A 27,852-nucleotide genomic window follows, 5' to 3' on the forward strand; every position below is an offset into this window, starting at 1 on the left:
CCGCACACTGGACTTGTTCGCCACATGGAGCAACAAGAAAGGCTGTTGTTACGCCGGTGGGTTTTAGCAGCCTGGAACCAAGGGCAATGCTTTTTCAATCAAATGGTTGAACATCCTTGCATAAACCTTCCATTTGTTTCCCGCTGATCCCCAGGATGCTGAGGAAGGTAGAACACTGTACTCTGATTCTCACTGCCCTGGTGGAGGCCATGTCAGTACTAGTACACTGTGTTCCTGAAACTATTTGCTGTCCTGGGGATACCAATGAAAAAGCACTCCATTCTCCTTCAGACTCAACGGAGAAATACACCCCCATAACCTCAAGTTTCTGAACCTGACAGCATGGTACCTGATACTTAGAGTTTGGTAATTTGGATCTGTCGGCGGAATGCAAGAGCGTCCTGGCGCTATAATGAGCTCCAGCAACCACAAACACATATAACGCCAAGTGGAATTGTTTCTGTGTCTGGCGCAATGGATTCTATGCAATGTTTATGCAATCCCACCAAATATTTCTATACTTACAGGACGTTACCAAGAGTGGTGTTGAACACTCATCAGTGTGAGTCCATCTAGCGGTAATATATAGATTTATAAAAACGGAAGACACTTTATCCACTCTGGTCTCATAAAAAATCATAAAACCGTATATGAAAGGACTTTTCTGGTTTATATGTCTACCTGCAGACCCCTCACATTTGAATATCCCCAGGTGCCAGGCTGGTTCTGAAACATTTGCAACAGCTCTCCGGCTTTGGGAGAGGGTGCAGGATTTGTTACAGTGTCAGGCACAGGGTTGCAATGTCTTCGTCGCGGCCATAGAGTGCGAGGACCAGTGTCTTGGCATCAGTTAAATTTTTCCTTTTGAAGCCTCTGGAGCTTCATTCTCTTACACACTGTGCAAAACATTTTCTCTCAAAACGTAACTGTTCCTGCCCGATAGGGACATGTAACCTCAGAAGAGACCAGGTTATAAACCATATCATTGGTGCAATGGCCGAATGTCCACCACGGAACTGCACAACGATGGACTCTGGTGCCTTGGTACTAGCACGCGCACCTGAAGGTCATCAAAGAGACTAGGCCCAAGCTTTTTATGGCTTCAGTGCGGGGATTGACCGGAGCCGGAATGCTGGTGGAACAAGGCGGTGACATTTGAGCATTTTGAATAAGCACACCAACCTGGTTTTCCTTTACCAGCATAACTGCTACACACTTTAGACGTTTGTTCAGATCACAACAATCTCTTTGAAGCCCTAGAAATTATGGACTTCAACACAAGTATTGATTACTACCATTTTGTGTCTTGCATTTGCTGCTTGGGAGGTTGCATGCTTGATGCACATTTTAATCTGATGAATTCCTCTTGATGATACAGATATTTTATTGAAATCCTGTGGAGGCTCTAATATCTGATGTTTTGTCCTGATGATGACCCTTTAACTAACAACGGGTTGAAACGCCGTCGACGCCAATATGTGGCTCTAAATGAAGAGGATACATTTTTTGCTATGTGTCTCAGTTTTGTTTTGAACCTTGTTTTTGTAGTTTCCCTCAGCCACTTTTTGTCTGTTTACACGTCATGGTTTATATTTGTAACTCTGTTTGTGTAACTCTACGAGCGACCATTACTGTTGTGTGTATGACTCTTTGATAATACATTTTTCCTATTAAAAGTAATCATCTGTGCATGGGTTTTGGGTGTTTTGCCAGTTGGTTAAGCACTTTCATTTGTTTTTCCTTTGCTCTCATTTTCTAATCGAAGTCTTGTAAATAAAGAACTGAATGCTATTTCAAATTGTTTGTCATTTTTAATGATGCACTTGAAACACTGTTTGGATTCCAGTAGTAGTCTGAAGAGGGTCATTGGGGGCACCGCAGGACAAGTACACGGTCAAGGGCCTGGTCCAGGTCACCATCAAGGTCATTCTCACCTACCAGATTTTCAAAGAAGAATAAAAAGCACTCTTCTTTTCCTCAAAAGTCAGTTATGAATGTCCAACTCTCCTCTGTACCAGTCTGCAGAACTAGAGTGAGTGGAGATTGCCCTGGTGGCTTTGCCAGCACTCCTCAAGCCGGCCCCTTCATCGCCACTACCACCTTCCCCTTCTCCTCAACCCCCATGGGTCACCAATGTCTCAGAGTACCTGAGGGTGGATCTTGTAGGCCTTCGGGCAAGCCATGATTGATGTCTTCAGGAGCTGAACCATTCCACTCTGCAGAGCCATTGGTCCCAATGAGACTGGTCGCAAGCCCATATGGCTTCGTACCAGAAAAGCCCTTGGCAATATATGGATTCTATCGGGCACCGTCCCAGTCTTTTCGGCCTGTTTTACTCCAAATATGCGAGGCTAAAATGCTTTGATTGTACATTTGAGAGTCTACATTATTTGAACTTTTAGAAAAGTAGATGTCTAACATATTGTGCATTATCTCTTAGGTGGATAATCTAACCCTGAAAATCGAACCACAACCATTCTACAGTGGGAATGTTAAGGTAAGCAGTGGGGAAAAGAGAGGCTCGTTGGTAGGAGGAAGTAACAGCAAGAGAAGAGCAAATTGGTTTTCTGACATAACTTAAAATCCCTCCTTGTTTCCTAGCAGTATCAATGAGGCCCTAAAGCTGAAGTACTGACAATGTAACAACAGTGACTAGAGATGACTGCATGGACGAAGCAAGGCTGAGAGGTCTGAAGTTGACCCGCAACTGGAGTTCTTCCTCCCTTCTCATACCTTTCCCCTTTACCTTGTCGGGTTGGCATGATTCCAGTTACTTTCGGTGAAGGAGCTGGAAAGTGGCATCTGCAAAGCCATCTCACCCACTAGGTTAGTGTGCCCCATGCCTGACACTCTATGTACCAATGCAATCCTAAGGCGTTTCCTACATATCTTCCTGAAAGGGAACCCTAAGACTTGAAAGCCATAGGTAAAAATACTTCTTTGGCAGGTAGCTTAGCCCTTCACTCCCTTAACACCACCTGTTCCATTAGTAAGATGTACACATTATAAGAAATTGGGTTATTATTTGCGAAAGATGTGAGTCCTTCACAAGTAATTAGTCTGCAGTTGTCTTTGAGTTAGACTCAGTAGTGAGGCTCACTCACAGCAAAAGGCCACAAACTGGGTAGTCAAAAGCAAACAATCCATGGGAATTAAGTAGGTAGAACCCATTTTGCACCACCCATGCTCTCTCGTAGCCATGGGGATCCCAAATCTCCCAGACCATCTGAAGGATCACTTTTCAGAATCAGTGAGAGATGGGAAGGATGCCTCTCAATATATATTGGGCGAGCTGGCCTAAATATAGCAGACTGGGTGGACAAATCCCTTGGGCGCATCTGTGACCTTAAGAAGCCATGAATGGCTACAGTTCACAGGATTCTTGGATGTGTTTGGCATGCCCTTTGACAGAGACATGTCAAAAAGCAGATGTGGCACTGGAGTGCTTCAAAGAAGGTAGAGTGACAGAATGTTCATTAGGACTGCTGTTTTCTCTTGGTACTTATCATCCCTTCAAGATGCCAAGCTCCTTCTCTAGAGGTTTCCAATAGTAGTCATAAGTCTCCACACCAGGTCAGCAACATTTGAGGAACCCCTTTGAATGGCAAGCAGAGGGAAAAGTAAGGGCTGTGCCAGACAGCTCCCTTCCTCCCTCTTCCTCATCTTTCCCAGCTCCACCAGGGAAACAGGAGGAGTGGGCCTAGGAAGGGGCACAACATGCTGGTGGAAGGAAGTGTTACCCTTTTTGATACAGGCCTGGAAGGCAGTCACTTTGTCCTGCTGGGTCTGGGAACATCTTACCCTTCTGCCAGCATACCACTCGCTGTCCTTCTCATCCTTCTCAGGTTCCAGAAAAACACCTGAGAATCCTTCAGCAGGATGTAGAGATCCTGTTGCAGAAAGTGTCAATACAACTGGTTCCACAGCAAGAAATTGGACAGTGGTGCTACCCTATTTGCTTCCTTACTCCCGGAAATATGGCAGTCTGCAGCCGATCCTCTATCTCAGGTTCCTGAATTGGTTCTTCAGAAAGGACAAGTTCAGGATGCTCTGCCAGGCTCAGGTGTTATTAGCACTGAAACTAGAAGATTGAATGGTGTTTTTAGACTTGTAGGACGTTTACTTTAACATTCCAATCTTGCAATCCCACAGGAAGCACTTGCAGTTTGTGGTGGGTACTATCCATTACCAATTTACAGTACTTCCTTTTTTGATTTATATCAGCACCTTGATGTCTAAAAAGTTTGATAGCAGCTCATCTCAGATGATTAGGGATTGTAGTATTCCCATGCCTGGATGACTGACACAGCAATGTTGCCCAAGCTTGTGCTCCATCATTTGCAGTCGACAACTTCCCTGTTGTTTGACTTGGGGGTTTCAATCAATCCACACAAATCTTGCATTAAGCCCTCTCAGTGCCTCCTGTTCATCAGGGCAGTACTGAATATCAACGTGCTCAGAGTTTTTCCTCCTCCGCAGAAGACATGAGACAATCTTGACATGATTCCAATGACTCAGGTGGGGGCTCAAGATTCAGAATGGCAGGTCCTCCCTTGGCTCGGTCTGTTTGTTTCCTGCATCCTGTTGGTCAGTCATACACACTGGCACACAAGGGCTCTGCAGTGGGGCCTTCTCAATCAGTGGTTCCAACATCTAGGAGATCTGGAAAAACCCGAACTGCAGTGCAGTTGAGACGGTGGGAAAGAGATTTGAACTTCTTGAAAGAAAGACCAGGTCATTCTTATTGCCCCGGACTGACAAGTGGTGTGATATACATACCTTCGGCATCTGTTAATTGTGGCCCCTCTTCTTCGACCACTCAGAGTGAACCTTTTGTCCCAATCAGATCCTGCACCAAAATCTTCATAGCCTACACCTTCATGCGTGGCGAATGAGCAGAAATGGCGGACATGGTCCTTGCGACTTGTCACTGTTCTACAAAGTCAATTTACTCTGGGAGATGGGACAAGTTTGTTTCGTGATGTGCCGAGAGAAGGATTGATACATCAAGTGTCCCTTGCCAACGTTCTACAGTTTGCACTTTTCTTGATGCAACAAGGCTGCACTGTGGCTACAGTCAAGGGATACCTCTCAGTACTGTCTGTTTTTCTCTGTTTACCAGATCAACCCTCCCTGTTAAAGTCTCCAGTAATGATTTCACAAGGTCACACAAACATGTATCCACCAACCCCTTTTATAATGCCTCAGTAGGACATTAATTTGTTTTTGACTTTTTTTTATGGGGAATGCATTTGAGCCCATACATAGTTTCCAGTTGATGCTTTTGACATTTTGTGAGAAGTTGGCCTGGTATATGATGTTCACTAGTTAAAGTGACCACCTTGTACCATGCCAAGCAACCCTTATGGTGTGGTTGTAAGTCAACCTTTTCGGACCAGCTGCCCTAGTGGTAGCGTAGGCTAAGCAGTCTTTCAGGCTAAACTCGTTTTGGCATGTTAAGCAAGCTGTTTTACCATATGTAACCCCCTTTTATACCAATGAAAGGACACCACACAGATATATATTCAAAATATATATGTATTTATTACTCAAAGTATCCCCTAGACTCTTTATGAGCACAGGAGCACAAATCGTTAAACAAGAAAGTATCACAATATACAGAAGTTGCACTTTATATGGATAGGCCCTGGTGGCCGCTCAAACCATATACTAAAATAGTGGTATAAGTACCATGAACAGGAAAGGGAAAAGGCCTAGGGCCTCTAGAATCGCTGGGCCTACAAGGAGCCAACTTTAGTTAGTGACCAGGAGGTCCACGGGTCGCGTGTGCAGTGAGGAAAGTTACACGCGGGCGCCCATAGGTTTTCAATGGGTGCGTAAATGTTCAAAAGTTACTGCTAGAAGGGTCTTCTGGTTGGACTACGAACTTAAGACTTCAAACCTAGACATTAGAGATGTTACTCTACACTTGTGCACCGGAGTGCCAGCTTTACCTCACCCACAGGAAGCGGGTGCATAGGGCTCGAAGTGCGTCGGGTTTCGTCTATCTGTTCAATGGAGCCTGATGACAAAGATGCTGCAGGCGGTCGGTCCAGAAGAGATGCGGTGGATCCAAGGATGGATCGGAAGTGTAGAAGACCTGTAAGCAGAGGGGACAGTGTTCACAGTCACTAGCCAGTGACCGGCGTGGCACCAGGTAGGTACCAGGCGATGTTGGGTGCAAACAGGTGAAGAGGTGTAGCTTGTCTCTGCAGCCACGTGGTCCCTGAAGGTCGACGACGTCCAGGAGTCGGTTCACGAGCTGTCCCACGCAGGCTCTCGCTGTCGGCGGTGTCGGCGACTCAGAAGAAGAAAACAAGCCTTGGCAAAAGCAGGAGTCGCAGGAATCAAAGAAAGCTGTTATCTCTGACCAGCAAGGTCAGAGGGGCTGCTCCTTTGGAGGGAAGCAGGGGCCAGTCTGGAGCAACCAGACCAGCGTCGTAGTTTTTCAAGATGGTCGCCAAGATGGCCACTAGTCAACGGACCAGTAACCGGTTAGGCGCGTCGAGTCGCAAAGTGCAGAGGGGCCCCACGCAGATCGTGGAGATGCTGGAGGGCTCACCTTTGATGCAAATGCTGCTCGGGTGTTGGGCTTCTCAGGACCCAAAGCACAACTCGGAGGGAGCCTCTGTTGTCGCGCTTTCAGCTTAGTCAAGTGTCTTCCAAGGTGGCTGGCTCCACGTGTCTCGGTGCCTCCACGGGTTCCTTCTTTGCAGGGACTGTGGATTGGGCGGTGAGAGGTCTGGAGGTCCAGTCCTTGTCGGTCTCTGGGCTCGGGCTCCGGCGGGAGGCGGCGGCAAAGCAGACGTCGATGTGCTGGATGGTGCTTGCGTTAGCAAGATGGTCACTCCCTGACCATAGGGGAGATTTCCTTCAGTCTTCTGTGCAGCAGAACGTCGAAGTTCCCGTCTTCTTCTTAGTTTCAAGTTGATTCCAGGATGTCTGAAGTCTTAGGACACAGCTCCCACCTTTAAGCGGATTCTAGGGGCCGGACTACCTGCTAGGTCCCTCCCTAAGGGTGGGACCAGGAAGGGGGGTGGTTACACCCCCAATCCTTTGTCCAGCTCGCCCCAGGTCTGGGGCTGGTGTGCCCCAGGACCGGTTTGAACTGGCATATGCACCGAGGCTCCTTGTGAGCCTCAGGCATGTCTGTATTCTATTCAAGCCCTACCTGACCAATACACAAAATCCTGTCTGGGGTGGTGCTCGCACCTCCCCTGGCAGGAAACCCTTTGTCCACGTCTCCCAAGCTGGAAGGACTCCCAGCAGCAGGAGGGCAGACTTGTGTCTGTGGTGGCAGCGTCCATTTTGTGGAGCTGAGGCTATGTCTGATTTTACCCAGGTTTCAGGTTCTGTACATGTCGTGTCCCTCTAGAAGGGTGGAATGCTAACCCCGTCGCCAGAATTGGCGAGGGGTTAGTATTCCAATTCGTATGACACCTTACTCGACATGTTTTGATAAAGCCAAACCAAAGATAGCATTTAACCGCGAGGTTCATAATGCACTTAAGAGTATATGGTATGGCGATATCTGGAAACGGTAGAAGGAAGTTGTTCCGACCACTGCAGACAGGCTCAGCTCATGCTAGAGCACCATCTCACATGGAACCAAGCACTCTGCCTTCAGGATTGTTAAGGCCTGCCATAGGAGTGACTTATAGGTTAACATGTGTCCCATTTAAGATTAGGTATAGGTATACTACACCTAAGTAAGAGGTGGATACACCAACTTACCCCAGCTGAGTGATCAGCCAGTTGTGTCAAATTGCTAGGCCAGGCCAGGGGTGGCACAATACATGCTTCAGTCCCTGGTAGGCCTTAGATACACCAATGCCCTGGGTACCTAGTGTACACTGGTACAGGGGCTCACAGGGTGATCCAGTTCCAATGGGTTATGCACCTAAAGTGCATAGTGTCAATTTAGCAGAGAGAACAGCAGGCTGGGGGTCTGATTAGCAGGCCCACAGCCTCAATATGTCAAAAACCAGTGAAGCAAAAAGCAAAAATTTGGGGTGACCATAGGATAGCAGACCCTACTCTCCTACACATTTAAAACAGTTTCCTAGTTGCCATCACCTCAGCTCGCCGAGTCAGCAACTTGCAAGCCTTGTCTGTCCTACCCATGTTTAAATGTTTCTTCCCAGACAAGTTATTGTTAACTAAAGCCACTTTCCTTCCAAAGGTGGTTTCTCATTTCCATCTGGAACAATCCATCACCCTTCATCCTTTTACCTTCCACCACATTTCTCCAAGGAGGAGGAGAGGCATCACAGTATTGAACCAAAGCTTGCAGTAAATTTCTACCTCAGCCACACAAAAGATGTTTGCTCAGATGACCAGCTCTTTGTTGGATACATTGGCTGTAAAGAAAGAAAGACAGTACTGAACAGAACTTTATCTTGCTGGATCATTTTATGCCTCGAACTCTGCTATGTTCTAGCTAAGAAAGACCCACCTGAAGGAATCTGTGCTCATTCCACCAGGCAAAATCTTCTACGTCAGTCCGTTTTATTCCCCGCTAGAGGAATTCCAGCACATGATATCTTCAAGGTGACTATGTGGTACTCTCCCCCATACTTTTTCCAAACACTCCTGGTGGGATTCAGAAGTGAGGAGAGATGTTCACTTTGCCCAGTATGTCCTTCACTATTTTCTGATTTAATGATCCAGTCTCACCACCCAAGGAGAGTGTTGTTTGGAAGTCTATTCGAAGGTGAGGAATCTGTAAGCAGAATGATTGATCAGAAGAAAAAGTTACCTTAGGTAACAAGCTTACTGGTGGATACTTGATCTACCTGCAAATTCCTCACTGACTCTCCTCCCCATTCTGGAGAAGCCTCATTGCCTTTCCTAATAAGATGCCAAGTTTGTATTGTATTACAACAATGCTTGAATGTCAGTCTTCCATCTCTCTCTTTCTCTCTCTCTCTCTGTGTATATATATATATATATATATATATATATATATATATATATATATATATATATATATATATATAATTATTATTTTTTTTAATTAAATTTCACAAAAATGTATACAAACCAGAGCATGTGGCAGAATTTCACAGTGGTGAGAGACGGTCATAAACATATCTAAAATGCGAAACACAAGCATTTTGACATCTCAAGTTCAGCATGACTCACGAGCTACCAGATGCTGTATATATATTTATATATATATAGATATATATATAAAAATGACCCAACCCTCACTTATGAACCTGGGTTCCCCCTGACTCTCTGGTGGTTCATAATGTCCATAAACAGGCTTTTGCCAAAAACAGGTGATGCCCCGCCGCCTGATAAAGAGACCAAGATGATCGATGTGGCTGGCAAGAGGATAGCTAGTTGTTAAGACAGCCATATGTTGGTGGATAATCAACTCTGTTGGTTTCTTCACCAGATATGATGGGCTCTGGTGTGAGAAGGTGCAGGACCTTGTTGAACATCTCCCAGAGGAGTACATGAAGAGGGGGAGTAAATAGTGCCCTAAAAGCAAGGTCATCTCCAGCGCCAGTATCTACTGTACGCTTGATGCAGTAGACACAGCCTTTAAAGGCCTTAATATTAATGCCCTCCTCAGGCAATATGACTGCCTCTACATCTCTCAGTTCAAACCTGAGATCCAGCAGCATCTCCTCAATTTCCTGGTCAACAGGGAGCAACTCTTTTCCCCTAGTTAACGAAATACTCAAAAAGATTAAAAAGGACACAGAGATTTTGAAATAAATGGGTACCCTGCAAACCTCCTTACCCAAAGGTTCCTTTTGGAAGCAACAACCCAGAAGGCAGGGTTAAACCCAACTTGCCCGACCTGCCACAGTCTTACCAAAGACAGGAACAAACCTTCCATCAGCAGGCTGATAATGGCTGTTCCAGTGGTGGTTCTAGGGGAAGCAATAGAGTTACGGGCAGAAGTGGGTTTGGTAAAGGAACCTCCACCTCCAAGCATTGACTGGTCCTTCCTCCCCCTGATCACGTCACCTGTCAGGGGTAACTACACACTTTTCTTTTTCGCCGGTAGGAAATCACATCAGACTAATTGCTGTTAGCGGCGATTCGCTACAGCAGATACCTAGAACTTCTCACATCCCCTCCCTACATCTCACTCGGCCGATGTACTCAGCAGAGACCATCTTCGCCTTCTTGAAGCAGATATCCAAGCACTCCTCCAGAAAGGCACAATAGACAGACACATCACACCAACAATGGAGGGAGTTTACACCCTCTACTTTCTCATGCCCGAAAAGGAGGTTTACTTATGAATTAGCTCTCTCAATAATAACAGTTGAGACGTTGTTGTTCCACACTTCATTACCCAGATCTCAACCTGGTCTATGAGTTTACTCCTGTCGTTGTTTTCCTTCTAAGGATGATGGCATCCTGCATCTCCATTGTGCCTCATATTAGGTTACATATGTGCCCCTTTCAAGAGTGCCTTACGTGGTATTTGTCACAGGCAAAGGGTCACTGGGAAGATCTAGTGATGGTATAGGCCAGCACCCTTCGCTTTCTGTAATGGTGGAACAGCAACAATCTGTTGCAGGGCACACTTTTCACAGACCACATTCTGCAAGTGGCAATCAGCCTCTCTCACACGGTGGGGAGTGTACCTCAGCAACGTGACTATTCAGGGAGTGTGGTCCTTCACTAAAACAGTCATTACATGAAGTAACTAGAGCTAGTTGCCACAAACATAGCTCTTTAAGCATCCTGGCAGATCATTCAAGGGAATGTAGTCCTAATCAAGATTCCCAACACTACAAAGCACAGGCACAGGGGATTTGGCAAATGGCGATCTGTGGTGACTTACAACTCCAGTGGAATACCTTCTAGGGGTGGACAATGATTTTGCAGTCCTGTTGCAGCAAGTCCATGAGTGTGAACTTCACCCTCAAGTCCCACAAAGATACTTCCAGCACCCCAAATAAAAGACCTGTTTGCCACACCCAAAAAGGAAAAATGCCCAAACATCACCTCCAAGTAACCACAGTCTTGCTCTATGGATGAATTTATGAGGGATCTTTGCATACGCTTTTCTGCCTCTGCCACTCCTCCCATAAATAGTGGGGAAGATGAGACAACATCTCTGTCACTCATCCTGGTGGCTTCCACCTGGACCAGGCAGCCGTGGTATTTAAAGTTCCTGGAGATGTCTATCAGATCCCACAAGAATTTGCCCCTCAAGCAGGATCTTCTCATAGAGATCCAAGGCCAGATTAGGCATCCAGACCCCAGGCAGCTCAACCTAGTGATCTGATACCTTAGGTCTTAGAATTTGGCTATTTAACCCTTGCCCAGGAATGTTTCACCGTTCTATGATAAATGCGCAGATCCAACCAAACAGGACTATTATGCTGCAAAGTGAAAATAGTATGTTCAATACTGCATCAACAAACACCTGGGCCCCTTAAAGCCTAATGTCCAGCACATAGCCTGCTATCCTCGACATCTACAGTCAGACCATGCCGCTACCTCTATATTCTTACACTTAGCTTCTGTTGCAGCTTATATGAAAAACAGGAAGCATTTATCGGTATTCAGAAATACAGTAGTTAAGGCTTTCATGGATGGCCTCAAGAGGTTTATACCTTCCAGAATACATACTGCCCCTCTATGGAACCTAAATGTAGTGCTCACAAGACTCATGGGGTCAACCGTGGAACCTTTACATTCATGCCCCATCCAGTTACTTTCTTGGAAGATAGTTTTCCTTGTTACCATCATTTTCCTCGGGCAAATCAGCGAACTGTAGGTGCTTACTATGCAAAAGCCATTCATTCAGGTTAACAAAGACAGGATTTTTCTCAGGACCCATCCATTGTCCTTGCCGCATAGCATGGAGCCAGTTGGTCAGACCAATTGGATCCACTGTGCTCGCCGCACAGTCCTCCTCCTCTTTCAAGACATCGATCCCCATTGCTGGGTTTCTGTGTGATTTTTCCAGGTTACCCACCTGCCTTGCCCAATTATTACCTGCGGACCTTTCCCTCAGTATAGGCTACTCCTCTGCTGCCTTCTGGAGCCCTAGGAACAACCCTCCCCACCCTTTTCAGGCTGTTTAATTATCTGTATGCACCCACCTCGAGCTCAACGTTCTAAGGGGCATATTTAAAAAAAAATTCACGTAGTGCACTGCAGCAGCTGCAATGCTGTGCTGCACTACACAGAGAGGAGCAAAGCACCCTATTTACTAAAATGAGGCACTCTCCTCCCCTCTCACTAGCGCTGGTGCTGAAATCAGCTGCCGTGCACCACAGAGACACGCTAAACCCAATCGACTTTATTTCGTAAATTGGGTTTAGCTTGAGAAACCTTGGGTGGTTGCATGGGATCGACCCTGCACCACCCTAGGTACGCCCCCATGGGGCAAAGTAGTGCATAGCAGCGCTATGCGCAACTTCACATTTCTATTCCATTATTTTCAGCACTAAACAAGTTTGGCGCTGGAAAGCAATTTGGGGAAAAAAGATTTTGTGACTCCAACATGGCGCAAAATCTTAGTAATTCTGATGGATACTTCTGCCTGTGGATTCCTCACCTTATGAATACCCCCTGCACCAGCATTCCGCGGGAAATTCTTTCCTAGCTCTCCCACGTCGACGAGGACGTCACAATAACATGGCTCCGCTCGCCACACCGTCGGAGCCACAAGAGGACCTCGTCGGCGTGCTGACGTCAGTTCCCTTTTTTCCGTGCCGTAGACGCTGAACGGTTTTTCTTAGGGCTCTCCATTTTCTTTGAGAAAAACTTTGTATCTCTTGTTTGTTTCCTGATGACTACTTCCAGGAAGACCGGATTTAAACCCTAGAGGGGGTGTGGCGGGCATATATCAATCATGGACCCGCATGAAGATTGCCTCTAGTGTTTATCTTCGGACCATGATGTCGAGGAGTGTCGAAGCTGCAGGAAGATGAATCCTAAGGCCATTAAGGAGCGTGAGGCTAAGTTGTTCATGGCCAAAGCCAAAAGGAGAAGAGAGGTCGTAAGACAGCGAAGTCTTCGTCGTCCCATACATCGAAGTCAAGGAAGCATAAGAAGTCCAAGAGGAGGCATGGCTCTCGACACCGCTCTTCGAAGGCCAGGGCCTCGAGGTCGCCGACTCCGGCTGAACGGCCTCGAAGGAAGGACTTCGTTTCACTGTCTCCTTCTCCTCATGTGACGCCGGTTCCATCTCCGACGTTGAAGGGCTCTTTGCAACATGAAGACTCACCGGCTCCAGCGATGTCTCTGGTGCCTAGGGAGTCGTCTCCAGGCCGAGTGTCCTCTCCGGTGCGGGCACCGTCCCCGGCTCCACAGCCTCCAGCTCGACCTCAGGAAGGTACGGATCCATATCCTGCTTTTCCTGCTCCTGGATCAGACTCTTCGCATTTCCTTAATGCGATGTTTGGCATGTTTTCCAGGGCCTCTGCTCCATCCGGCGCGCCTTCGGGCCCCATGGGTCCTTTGGCCTTTAACTTGGGTGTTCCTCAATTTTATCCTCAGGCACCCTTTATGCCATTCTTGCTGTCGACTCCGGCTTGGCATTTCCCGGCGCCGAGGTCTTCCACTCCGGCTCCATGGACTCCTTCGGCTGTTGATTCGGCACCGCCTCGAGTTCGATCGGCGTCGAGGTCGATGCTCCTCCGTCGATGCCATTGATGGCTTCACCGACATCGCATGTGGCGCCGCCGACGTCGTTTCCTAAGCAGCACTCTAGGAGAGAGGCGCAGAGGATCCTTGAAGAGGAGGAGTGTGCACAGAATCAGGAGGAAAGGGAGATTGTTGATTCCATGGATGAGTTTGAGTGCCTCCGTGAGGCAAGTGGATTGGATACTTCTCCTGAGTATAATTTCTCATCTGCTACTGCTGGTGTTGTGCAAGACATTGCTCCTTATCATGTGGTCATAAGGAAGGCGGCTGATTTGCTTGGTTTACAGCTTCCCTCGGCTGAGGTGAAATCTAACATTCTTACAGAAGTTCTTAATACTTCTTCATCTTCTACTGAACCGTTGCTTCCATTTACGGATGCTTTGACAGAGCCAATATTGGAGGTGTGGCAGAAGCCTTTGTCTGCTCCTGCTGTTTCTCGCTCCATTGATAGGAGGTACAGGCCTGCTCCTGGTGATCCAGCTTTTTTATCCTCTCATTCTACGCCGGAAAGTCTTGTTGTCCAGGCTTCTTGTTCAAAGCAGTCTTCTGGTTCTTTCCCTACCATTCTCCGTGATAGGAGTTCTAAAAAGATGGAGCAGGCGGCAACGAAGGTGTTCTCTTCTTTGAGTATGGCTCTTAAATCCACTAATGCTACCTGTCTTCTCGGAAGATATATTCATGCTTTAATGGACTCAGTCATACAGCTAGCTCCTAAGTTGCCTGAGGAGGATCGGGCTAATTTCATGGAAGTCCTTTCTGATTCGCAGGCTGCTGCACGTCAGGTGATTCAATCAGGCCTGGACACTGCTGACTCTGTAGCTTGTGTGATGGGATCTTCTGTGGCTGCAAGGAGGCGGGCTTGGCTTCGTTCGTCTGGCTTCTCACCTGATGGTCAGGCGACTTTGCTGGATTTGCCCTTTGATGGGTCAAAGCTCTTTGGATCAAAGGCGGACTCAGCCTTAGAGCGTTGTAAGGACAGCAGGGCTACTGCAAGGTCTCTAGGCCTCCAGGTGCAGTCCAGAGGGTACGGCTACAAGCGGTATCATGGATTTGGGAGATCGGCTTCCTTTCGTGGCCGTCAGCAATCTCAACAGGGCCAGCAACAGCAGAATCCCTTGTACAAGTCTTACAGAGGCAGGAATAAAAGAGGCCTCGGGGTGCAGCTCCACAGAAATCCTCCTCCTCATCCTCTACTTCCCTTCCCGCCACCGTTGGTACATCGGGAAAGCAGTTCTAGATCCCCCATCTTAGAACATGTTGTTCCGGTAGGGGGTCAGGTGTCCCATTTTCTACAAGAGTGGAGACTGATCACGTCAGATCGTTGGGTCTTGAATCTTGTAGAGAATGGGTACGCCCTCCCTTTTTTGGAGTTTCCTCCTCCTTACCCTCCTCGCCAGGTTTGGTGCTCAGAGGACCACTTACTGCTTTTATAGCAGGAGGTTCTTACCTTGCTTCAGAAAGGTGTGATAGAGGTGGTTCCGGAGCAGGAAAGGGGTCAGGGTTGCTACTCCCGGTATTTCCTGATCCCCAAAAAGGATGGTCGATTTAAGCCCGATCTTGGACCTCAGGGTTTTGAACCTTTACCTCAGACAGGAGAAGTTAAAAATGTTGACCTTGGCTCAGGTTCTCCTTGCACTGCAACAGGGAGACTGGATGGTGTCCATCGATCTACAGGATGCGTATTTTCATCTTCCCATCCAGAGGTCGCATCGGAAGTATCTCCGGTTCACGGTAGGGTCGCAACATTATCAGTTTGCGGTTCTTCCGTTCGGTCTTACTTCCGCACCTCGAGTCTTTACAAAGGTGATGGCGGTGGTAGCGGCTCATCTCAGAAGCTCAGGGGTTCCTGTTTACCCCTACCTGGACAACTGGCTGTTGAAAGCGGAGTCTCCAGAGTTGGTTTGCAGGTAACAGCTCATCTGTTATTCAATTTGGGTTTTTCGATAAATGTACCCAAATCTCACCTAGTACCTTCTCAGCGCAGGCTGTTTATAGGGGCAGTACTGGACACTTCTGTGTGTCAGGCATACCCACCTCCGAAGAGGATTCTCGACATACAGGAAATGATTCCTTTATTTCACGATGGAGCAGTTGTTCCAGTCCTGAAGGTTCTTCGCCTGCTCGGTCTGTTCGCTTTCTGCATTCTGTTGGTCAACCATGCACGCTGGCACAAGAGGGCACTCCAATGGTGCCTCCGCAGGCAGTGGTATCAGCAAATCGGAGATCTCGGGGAGAAGGTCAAGATCTCCAGAGAAGCTGCAGCGGAGCTGATTTGGTGAAGTGTGCAGGGCAACCTGTCTCAAGGAAAGCCCTTTCAGCCTCCTCCACCGGTGGCCTCAGTGATCACGGATGCCTTCACTCTAGGGTGGGGTGCTCATCTGGGGGATCTGGGGGTCAAAGGTATTTGGTCTCCCGAGGAAAGGTTGCTTCATATCAACCTGCTAGAATTACGGGCGATTCATTTGGCACTAAAGGCCTTCCTCCCTTCCGTTCGCGGTCAGTCTGTTCAGATCCTGACAAACAACACTACCGCGATGTGGTATATCAACAAACAGGGAGGTGTAGGGTCGTTTCGTCTCTGTCGAGAGGCTCTGGTCCTGGGCTCAGAACCATCGGATTTGTGTGCTGGATGTTCATGCGGACAGTATCAGTCGGCGTTACTCGCCCGATCACGAGTGGCGGCTTCATCCGAAGGTGGTCCGACGCATCTTTCAGATGTGGGGATCTCCTCGGTTGGACCTGTTTGCCACTCACGAGAATGCACACTGCCTGTTGTTCTGCAGTCTCCAGTTTCCGATGGAGGGAGCGCTGGGGGACGCGCTTCAATTGGATTGGAGTTCACAACTCCTTTACGCGTTTCCTCCCATACCTTTGATTCCTCAGGTTCTGAGGAATATTCGCCAAGACCGGCCCCAAGTCATATTGATCGCCCCGGATTGGCCACAGATCTACTTCACCTCTCATCGCACCCTCCGCTCTGTCTCTCTCTCAGGGCAGACCTCCTCTCGCAGTCGCATGGGCAGGTTCTACACCCCCACCTCCAGAGCCTGCACCTTCATGCCTGGAGATTGAACGGGGCAACCTGAGTTTCTTCTCTCTGCCGCCGGATATAGTGGATGTTATATTATCGTCCAGGCGACACTCCACTAAGTCTGTTTACTCTTCCAGATGGTCCAGATTTGTTAAGTGGTGCGGAGAGAGAAACATTGACCCTTTGAAGGCCCGTTCGTCTAATATTCTGGAGTTTTCACTTTCTTTAGCACAGCAGGGTTATGCTGTAGCCACTGTTAAGTGCTATTTGTCGGCCTTGTCAGCTTTTCTATGTTTGCCGGACCAGCCGTCTTTATTTAAGTCCTCCATTGTCATGAGTTTCATTAAGGGCCTTACAAATAAGTTCCCTCCCACACCTTTCATTATGCCTCAGTGCGATTTGAATCTCGTTCTTACCTTCTTAATGGGTTCTCCGTTTGAGCCTCTTCATACTTGCCCATTGAGGCTTCTTTCTATTAAAACGGTTTTCTTGATGGCCATTACCTCGGCTAGGAGGGTAAGTGAGCTTCAGGCTTTTAGTTCGAAACCTCCTTTCTTGACCATTTATGCGGATAAGTTGGTGTTAAGGACCTGGGCTGCTTTACTTCCCAAGGTGGTTATCCCTTTTCATTTGAGACAATCCATTACTTTACCTACCTTCTATCCTCCCCCTCACCCTTCCAAGGAGGAGGAGAGACTGCATCGTTTGGACCCAAAGGGAGCTGTCAGCTATTACTTGGATCGGACAAGAGATCTGAGGCTGGATGATCAGCTCTTCGTGGGCTATGTTGGGAAGATGAAAGGCAAGGCTGTGCACAAGAGGACTCTCTCCAGGCGGATTCTCTTGTACATCAAGATTTGCTACGCCTTGGCCAAGAAGGACCCTCCTGAAGGTATCAGAGCTCATTCCACCAGAGCGAAGTCTACTTCTTCTGCTTTGGCTAGAGGTGTTCCTGTTGTTGACAATTGTAAGGCAGCAACTTGGGCCTCCCGCCACACCTTTGCGAAGCATTACTGCTTGGACTCTGAGGTGAGGAGGGATGGCCATTTTGCTCGTTCTGTTTTGCAAGATTTTTTGGTCTAGTCAGGTGGACACCCTCCTCTAAGAGGTGTACGGCTTTGGGAATCTATTCATAAGGTGAGGAATCCACAGGCAGAAGTATCCATCAAAAGAACAAGTTACTTACCTTCGGTAACGCTTTTTCTGGTGGATACAGTATCTGTCTGTGGATTCCTCACTGTCCCGCCCGCCTCCCCGTTGTCCACCTGTTTCTACCAAATTTTTTTTTTATCTTAATATGTCTTAATCATGTTGATATTTTAATAATGAGAAAGACTTATTCAGTTGCTATTTCTCTATGTCTTTATTGATTATGCAATTGTGAATTTATATATATCTATATATTTGGTATGCTATGTTTGCATTGGAATATGTGTCGGTCCGCCCGTTTGCCTCGGTGGCACGGAAAAAATGGGTGGAACTGACATCAGCACGCCGACGAGGTCCTCTTATGGCTCCGATGACGTCATACGGTGTTGCGAGCGGAGCCGTGCTATTGTGACGTCCTCGGCGATGTGGGAGAGCCAGGAAAGAATTTTCCGCGTAATGCTGGCGCAGGGGGTATTTATAAGGTGAGGAATCCACAGGCAAATACTGTATCCACCAGAAAAAGCGTTACCAAAGGTAAGTAACTTGTTCATCTCCCCCTTAGAGTCCAGATGATGATCTCCTCTCATTAAGGGATCAAAGCATCATTGAGTTATAAAACGGACCCTATTTTTATTATTGTGTTCGCATTAAATGGGCCGGTTTTGTTTACATGATGCACGTTGATCACTTTACTCACTAGTGTGTTTAGCACTAAAAAGAGCACCAAGCACTTTTTTTGTCACTGGCACATGTTGTATATTTAGATTTATATATATTTAATTAAATGAAGGTACTTGTTTATTACTTTGTCTTATGTATTAGAGACCCTAGTGATACTCAGGTTCTCCTTGGCTCATTTAACCACTGATGTACAATCTGTGCATAATCCCATCTGGCTTTAACTAGCATCAGTGATTCCGGTATTCTTTGCGAGAGCCCTAGATATGAGTAGATGTGTCATAGAATTGCAGACCAGACCAGACTGGAGAACCCGAGAAGTTGGAATCAATAATTATCCCAAGGCTTTTTACTTCAACTGAAACAATAGGTGGCTACCCATGTTCTCTGGGCCAAGAGTATATGTGTTTATAACATTGCCAAGATCCATAGTTCAGTTTGTCTGTTTTTAAGGAGGAGGTTTCATAGTTTTGCCAAGAACCATAGGTGAGTGCATCTGTTTTTGGGGCACTGTTTGATAAATTTCGCTAGCAGCCATAGTTCTACACCAAATAGGCATTGTCAAAATCTTGAGTGTTGAGTTTTGAGATGATCCGAGTGTCCTCAGCTTATTTGTAGCATGAAAGTTTGAAAGAGCTCAACAGTTCAAGGAGAAGAGTAAGGCTGCAATATGTGGGAGCCTGGGGATACCCACTGGACTGATCTAGGGTGCAAAACTGAATGGTGGTAGGGAGACAGTTTTAATCCTATCCTTGGGGAAGCATTTTTATCTAGTTGAAAACTGTACGCTGTTTCCCAGAGTCATGCAGCCTATGGCGAGCAGCCGGTGGTGTGCAAAGGCTGACCGTATGTCAACTTGTAGCAGGACGGTGACCCCATTCTTGTTCCTACCCAGTTTTTGAGGCTGTCCCAGATGGAGATTAATGAGGATTATGTGCTTCTTCCACTTCTGCATCCAAAGTCGGCTTTGAAAACGGCATTGACACCTGTGTTGATGTCAAGTGATCCGACACCCTCCCTAGGACTGGCGGATCAACATGATGTCACGTAGAGGAAAATGTACATTCACCTCTACACAGGGCGGAGCGTACAATGTTCCACATACCTTTAAAAAAAAGGCTTAGAGACTCCAGCCCTACACCTGCAGCGCAGTCACCAGCACACTCGCCTTCACAGCAAGCATCACTGACTCGGACACTGAGAATGAGCCAGATTTTCCTGCCTCCTATGAAGAGCCTATCTTAAATGATGACGGAGACGACCACTGAGTGCACTCCCTGGAAGACCCACTGCTAGAGCCCTATGCAGTGAAAGCTTCACCTCTGGGTGACTGACATGTTAACCCGTCCCCCAGAGGGCTGTGGATGAAAACAAGGTGAAACTGCACGTGTTTGAGGAGGAAGAGTTTCTCTCCAAGACTAGAATAGCTTCAATTATTCCTGATGGTGAAGAGCATGGTCCAATGTGTAGGTGAAAATGTCAAAGACCAGATAAAAGCAAGGGTTGTAACCCCAAGGTTCAAAAATAAGCACAAGGCGGCCTTGGGTGAAGCCTTCAACAAGGGAGTTCATGTACCATTGGACTCCCTGGTGGTCCACACTGCCAGTAAGAGGGTCTATGCCCAAAGCACCCAGGACGCCATGCTACCAGGCACGAAAAGATACAAAACTGATACAACTGGCAGGAGAGTGGGCGTAGGGTCAGCGACACAGATGTGCTTCACCTGCCCAATAAGCCTGGTGTCCAGGTGTGACTGGTACGACTGGGAAGAAATGGAACAGGTGGTAAAACTCCTGCCACAGTCTTACTGCAAAAGAGGCACGAAGTTAGTGCAGGAAATAATCTCCCACGCCAACATCTGATAAACTTCTCGTGCTGCCTATGGTGTATCACACAAAACCAACCCCATTGTCCTGCTTCAAAGACTCGCGTGGCTCAGGATCTCAGGCTTTGGCCTACTTGTCCTATAATGTCCCATTAGATGGCAAACACTTGTTTGGGCCTCAAGTAGACTCCATGCTTGAGAATATTAGGAAAGTGTCAGCCAGGGCTATGGAGGCCCTCCAAACTCAAACTGGCAAGAATGAGCTATTGCACCCAGAGGAAAAGCGTTGGCCAAGGCTGCAGTAACTACACAGCACCCTAGCTTTCAGGAACAGCAGCCCTTTCAAAAAGTACAAGCTCCTGAGACATCCCACAGCAACAGGTGTAACAGCTGCAGCAGAAACAGCTGCAGCAAGGGTTTTAGGAGCCCAATGGAACGTCCCTTCTCCTCCAAAAGAGTGACTTACATTCAATACCCCCTTATAAAACACCTGTCATTGAAAGAATATGTTTATACCTTCCATTTATGGGAGAAGATACCCTCAGACAAGTAGGTCCTATCCCTCGTCTAGCAAGGAAATAGCTTGGAGTTCCATACTACACCTACAAACAAGCCACCTTGCCGTCAAAATATCAGCCAAAAGTATCAAAGGCTGCTGCATAAGAAAGTACAGGCACTTCTACAGAAGGGCGCAATACTCCATATACTTTCTAATTCCCAAGAAGGATGGCACACTCAGGACAATCTTCTCCCCCAGGGCTTTGAACCGATATATTGTGTCAGAGTTCTTCTGAATGACAACTCTACAAGAAGTCATTCTTCTCTGTGTTGGGAAATAAGTTGAAACCCTCAAGCTCAAGGACGTCTATTTCCACATCCCCATCCACCCAGCAATACCACAAGTACCTTCAGGTTCGTGGTAAGTGGACATCAATACCAGTTCAAAGTACTACCCTTCAGAGTCACAACTGCCCCAAAGGTATTCACAAAATGTATTGTGGTATTTGCATCAATAAACCATTCATGCTTTTCCATACCTGGACGATGGACTGGTAAAGAGAAGCAGCCAACAGCATCGCCTTGCCCACGCACAGCAAGCAGTGTCACTCCTCCAAAAACTAAGTTTCACAATGAACGCTAAAAATATCACACCTCTGTCCCTAACAGACACAACTATTCTTGAGTGCTATATTAAACACAGTGACAGCAGTGCATACTCCAGTAGTGAGAGAGTGAAGGCCTAGAAAGGGGGCTTCCCTTTTACCAGACTTCACAACCTCTGAAAGTAAGAATGATTTGAGAACTGCTTGAATGGTGGCCTCTTTCACTGCAATAGTTCCAAACGCTCTCTGTCACATGCGCTGTCCGCAAGAGTGTCTAGCCAGGCGGTAGTCACAAGCGACTCGTCGATGGGAGGATCTAGTAGTGTTGAAACCCAGAGTTCAGCACTAACTAAAATGGTAGACAAAACAAGAAATTGCCATTAGGCAGGCAATCCTCAGCGGCAAGTGACCATTGCCACAGACTCCTTTCTCATGGACTGGAGTGGCATATCTGGACCAGTTCTCCATCCAGGGGAGCTGGTCCTTATCAGCAGCAGAGGTAGCATATTAATGTGGAACGGATAGCAGTGCAGATGCTATTATGTGCATTATACACAATGATTTACTACAAAATTGTGCACACATACTACATGACCACCATGTAGTACATCCAGAAACCTGGGAATGCTCTCACCCCAGATATCAAACGTAACACAAAAGACATGGCACTGGGACCATTCTGCAGGAAAAGGCTTCCTCATTGCCTTGGCCGCACTCAGCAGAGCACCAATGGGGGGTAAATAACAACTTGCAGATCTGCTCAGCAGGACGCATCAGCAGACACATGAGTGGGAGATTAATCCCCTAGTACTTTGCTAGTACTTTAAAAAATAGAAGACACACACAATCCATCTCTTCGCCACTGCTAAAAATACAAAATGCTCAAACTTCTCCTCCAGGTACCCACTCCTGGAATCCATGGGTAATGCTGGGAAGATGAACTGATCAGGGATATTTGCTTATGCTTTTCCTTCACTACAGCTGATTCCGTACATAGTGAGGAAAACTAGGCATGTGCCCAGGAAGCTCATCCTGATTGTACCTACTTGGGTGACGCAACCGTTGTACTCCATCATACTATACCTGTCTGTTCATCCACAGGAGAAGCTGCCACTGCGCAAAGACGGCTCAGCTGCACTACCCAAATGTCAAGACAATGAACCTTGCGGTTTACCACTTGAAGTCTATGGAGCCTATCCACAAACTGCATTTTGTAGTACGCTTATTAGTACTACAGTAGTACTACTAAAGTACTACAAAATACTATTCATGAACCTATGAGAGTAAATATCCACCTCTCTTATATTTTCTATGGGCAGATCCTCACACATGTTAGTTTACTACTTAGTAGTAAATGTGGGACAGACCCGGGGAGTGGCTGAGAAAACGAGCATATGCAGTAATAAATGGGAGGGATTTAAGGAAGGACATGCACCCACTCACAAAAGAGTAAATTATATTTATATAGCACTTAATATCCCTGACAAGCCATTGAAGTGCTTTGTGGCAAGTAGCACACCACTCCAAACAAAATGCAATAGGTAAACATGTAATAGGTTCATAATGCGTTTCATTTTCCTAGTAAGATTATTTGTGTTAAGGTTGTTAAATTTGTGCTCTTGATGCATTTACTCTAGTGTTTTGAGTAGGGATAGATTCATTGAAGTTGATTGATAAAAGGAAGATGTGAGATGTTATTGGGAGTGGCGAACATATGTACAAGTTACTTACCTTCGGTAACGATGTATCTGGTAGAGACAATTCTAGCCGCAGATTCCTTAACGTAGAATTATCCCCAGGCGTGAGACTGGACCCGGAAAACGTTCTTGCCCAGCATCTCTGCGCGCCGGGGGGTGGCACCACGCAACTCCGCCTGATGTCCTCCGCGGGCGTGACGTCAGCGAGGTCACATAAGCCCCACCCCGGCGCGCTGTCAGTTTGCTTCGGAGAACTTTTCCGTGCCACAACGCGGACCCATCACAACAAAACTGAGGAGAGCATGGGAACAGTGTGCGAAAAAACCAGAGAAACAAAAATAAAGAGAAACAAAAGGAGAGAAACATCACCAGGTGGCACCAAGGCACCAGAAGGCGACAACAGCAGGCCAGAGCAGGAAAAGAGCAGAGCACCACCCTGAGGAACAACAGTGCAAGCCAAGGCAAAAGCACCAGGCGGCAGTAAAGCATCAGGAGGCCAGAGTAGCGAGGCCATAGCAAGAACAGCGCAAAGCACCATACCGTGGAACCACCTGGCATGCCAAGGCAAGAGCCCTCCTCGAGGCACAAACACGTGAAAGCACCGTGACAGAGAGAGAGAGAGAGAGAGAGAGAAAGAGGGAGCCTGCAACCACGACCACAAGGGGAAGGGCCACAAGCCCGGAACAGAGGAGCAACAGCAATCCACCCCCCGGATTAAACTGCCAAGGATGGCCACACCTCCTGATGGCAAAGGACAGGCAATTCATCCGCAGACAACAGTGCCAAGGGGGGGGGGGGGTTCCATAACCTCCAAAAGGAGTAGGAAGTCAAAGGACAGGTAAAATAACCCCCAACGAAGAAGACCGGTTGGGGATAAGAAACATCAACATCAGAGGGAAAGAGCAAAAGTAAGCCCTCACACTGGAGAGAAACCAGCTAGAGGGATGCCTGACCGGACGAAAATGAAGAGGACACCCATAGAAGACAAGCCACCCAGAGGGAGGCGACTACAGAAACCCAAGCAGAGGATCCTCGCAGAACGGGGAGGAAGGGTGGGTTGTGAAGGAATCTTCGGCTAGAATCGTCTCTACCAGATACATCATTATTGAAGGTCAGTAACTTTTACATTTGATAGAGACTGCTAGCCGCAGATTCCTTAACGTAGAATAGATACCCTAGCCATACCCAGAAGGGAGGAGGGCCTGCCAGAGAGCCTCCCCACCAGGAGAGACACAGGGCCCCAGCAGGGAACCCGTCACAGGGCCAAGAAGGGAAAGGCCAGGAAATCCGGAGCCCAACCAAGGGAGAACCGCCCAACACCCCGCAGGGGCAGACAGCGCCCGAAAAGCCTCAAAGAACACAAGGACCACCGCAACCCTCAGGGTGAAGAGGTAAAACTGGAGGCAGGGCCCACTTGAAGAAACATATACACAGCGACAAAAAGAGCTGTACACACCCCAGCCGCAAGCAGCTGACAAGGCAAGTACGGCTGCACCGCCAAAAGTGCAGAACGAAGAAGAAAGGCACAAGAGAATACAGCAAAGGCCACAAGGGTGTAGTAGAACAAACAGGCCTGCACTGGCATACACGGCCAGCAGCAGACAACTTCACAGAACGGTGCACCCAGGACAAGCCAGGCGCCAGCCGAAGGCAGAGGCCAGGAAGGGCCAAGAAGTGCCAGGACATGCCCCAAGGGAGGGGCCGGCACACACTGGCCCACAAATGAAATGGAACCAGGCAGAAAGAAAGAGAGAGGGGGGGGACGGACCAAGCCGTACACCAGGACACAACAACCAGGGAAACCAGTGTCCCCCCCGGAACACCAGACAGAGGACCAAGGCGGACAGAAGTGTAAACCGCTACAACGCACTGCCGCAGACAGCAGGCCGGACTAGGCAAGCAACACAGCGATCCAGGAGAAGGATGGACCGGGGCACAACGCAAGCCACTCCAAAACCATCAGCCAGAAGATCGCGCCTGTGACATACCGTGACGCCACGGAGAGCAGAAGCCCAAAGGACAGCCACACCTCCCCAGCACATGATAGAGCTATATAATAGCTACCAGTACCCCACATAGGGCATGTTACGTCCCAGAACGTGGGAACCCTCCTAGGAAAAAATTTCTGCAGCAGAGGACAAACAGAAAAACCTGCGGAGAAAACTGCAGACGGCTTGTCAAGCAGCCAAGAAGGAATGCACAGAAGGCCTAATCTCAGGGCCTACACGGCTTACCAACAGCCCAAACTACAAGTCAAAAAAGGGCCGGACCAGCAGCCAACAGCACCAAAGGCCTAACAAAAGGACCTGAAGGCACATCAACTACACAGAACACACAACCGGGGTACTCGCTACAAGGCCCCAGGAAGACAACGGAAGAACACCTCCCAAAACACAGACCAACTGACAGGTCACTGAGGGGGAGGAGGAGGAGGACGACGACGAAGCCCCGCAAGAAACCTCTGAATGGCAGAATCCGCAGGGGCGTGGAACAAAAGAGTGCCATCAAAGGTAAGTCGACTAGCCGTTCCCTACCGTTCTCCGAGAACACACTATCCCATAGCCAGGCATGCAGATGAAGGGCCACTGAAGAAGCCATGGTACGACCAAGCACCTCCGAAATGTCCAGAGCCGTGCGAAGAATAAATGCCGCCAGCTCCCGGCCATCCAACACATGGTGCCTCAGATCAACACAGGCGCCCTCCTGAGAGGCGGCAGACATAAGGGACTCCACCGAGTCCCACAAGCAAGAGGTGGCCCTAGCCAAGACACAAAGAGTGTTAAGAGCCGGGAAAGCCGCACTGGTGGAAGCGAAGATATTGCGCCCCCAGGAATCTAACCAGCGTGCCTCCGGGAAGGGGGGGACAACACTGATGGCAGGGAGGGAAAGGCAGTCTGCAAAAGAGGCCCACTGGTAAAGGGGTGGAGGGAGAGACAGACAGGATCATGCGGCGCAGGACGGTGGCGGTGCAGAAGTGGCTGGGGCACCGGGTCCCCCGTGGCGGGCCGCCCCCAAAAGAGAAGTGTGGACCGAAGCCTCGAAGGGAAGAAACAGCTCCCGACCACCAGAACCCTGATGAAGGACCTCCAGAAGATGATCCATGGGGAAATGAGCAGCAGGATCGCCTATGCGCAAGATCCCCGCAGCCTTGGAAACAGCCCGAGCAAAGGCAGCACTCGCCTCCGTAGGGCCCCATGGCGGAGAAAGCAGTTCCTCTGTGGACGACGGCTGCCAGCTAAGGCGGCCATCCCCCAGCCCAACCGGAGAAGGAAAGGCCAAGCTCGAAAAGGGGGAGGGTGGAGCGATGAATAGGGGACCTGAGGTGACCCGTCTCCAGAGAAGATGAAACCATCCACCGCCGAACCTCTGGAGAAGAGGGGGCATCTGAGGACGAATTAACGACCCAACGCCGGCCCGGCGCCGTAGAGTCCGCGACCGGCGTCAGGTCAACGTCGACCGGCTCCGAAGGGGACGCCAGATCGACCTCTGCCACAACACGCGGCGCAGGAGACCGAGGCTGAGTCGGAGCCGGGCGGCTAAAGAACGGCGCCGAAAAGGCATCGACTCGACCTCCGATGTAGCAGCCGCCAGTGTGGAGGGACGTGGGGGCGGCCCCTGCGGCGCCGCAAGGGCCAGCAGCCGCCGGCGCCTGAGCGGCGTCACCTCGGACAAGGCCGCGGCCTGCCCAGAGAACCGAGGGGGACTCGAGGTCATGCCCCGAGCCCCGGCAACCTCTCGCGACACCACAGGGACCCCCACGGGGGTTTGCGGCGAGACAGATGTGCCATAGTCCGAAGGAGGGAACCCCGAAGGGCCGCAACCCGACGGCACCACATCCTCCAAACCTGGATCCGAACCAGTCGGTGCCGGGGCCGGAGCCACTGGCGACACCGCAGAAGTCCCTCGTGCGGCAAGGGATCCGCAGACGTCCCAGGTAGAGACAGAGAAGGAGGAAGAGCCAAAGAGGCCTGCAAGGCCGCCGCATAGGCCTCCATCAGGGCTCTGGTCGCCCCCGCGCCGGGAAACGGCAGATAGGGTGGCGACGCGCGGGGCTGCACCACCCGCGGAGAACCCACGCCCCCAACAGGCCGGGGACCGGGCCTCGGGGACAAACTGTGACACTTACCAACAGGTGAGCGACGCCCTTGCGGCCTGGGAGAAGGACGATGTCTTGAAGCCGTCCGCGGGGGACGGACGTGGCAACACCGCCGACCTGGACATGCGTGCCGAGAGGAGTTTCATCCGGCGCTCCCGCCGGGACTTCGGCTTCATTTGCTGAAACGCCTCGCATTCCGTGGAGTCGTGGTGCTCCCCCAAACACCACACGCAAATGGGGTGAGGATCCGTCACCGACATCTGGCGTGCGCAAGACTAGCACGTCTTAAAGCCCGAAGGCATTCGCACACTGTTCTCAAGAAAATAGTCTAAAAGTGGAAAAGAAGGCCTGAAACAGGCCAGGGACAAGATCCGGATCCGTGTTGCACGTGGAAAAGAAGAAAACTGACGTCAGCGCGTCGGGGTGGGGCTTATGTGACCTCGCTGACGTCAGTGCCGCGGAGGACGTCGGGCGGAGTCGCGTGGTGCCGCCCCCTGGCGCGCAGAGATGCTGGGCAAGAAAGATTTCCGGGCCCAGTTCTCACGCCTGGGGATAATTCTACGTTAAGGAATCTGCGGCTAGTAGTCTCTATCAGATGTGCCTGTTAGTGGTATGAATTGGATAGAAAAGATGGAAAAGTC

At 48.9% G+C, this 27,852-nt stretch overlaps 1 long non-coding RNA gene across 1 annotated transcript in view; it reads left to right on the plus strand.

Moving 5' to 3' along the window:
• Positions 1 to 2,440: 2,440 nt before the first annotated feature.
• The window catches only part of LOC146798775 (uncharacterized), a 76,828-nt gene continuing 51,416 nt past the window's right edge, over positions 2,441 to 27,852 (plus strand). Inside the window, exons 1-2 of the long non-coding RNA XR_014968765.1 lie at positions 2,441 to 2,497; positions 2,602 to 2,826. This is a non-coding gene — a long non-coding RNA (uncharacterized LOC146798775). The remainder of the gene's footprint in view (positions 2,498 to 2,601; positions 2,827 to 27,852) is intronic.

Source organism: Triturus cristatus, chromosome 9 (genome assembly GCF_964204655.1).
Source record: "Triturus cristatus chromosome 9, aTriCri1.1, whole genome shotgun sequence".
Lineage (NCBI taxonomy): Eukaryota > Metazoa > Chordata > Amphibia > Caudata > Salamandridae > Triturus > Triturus cristatus.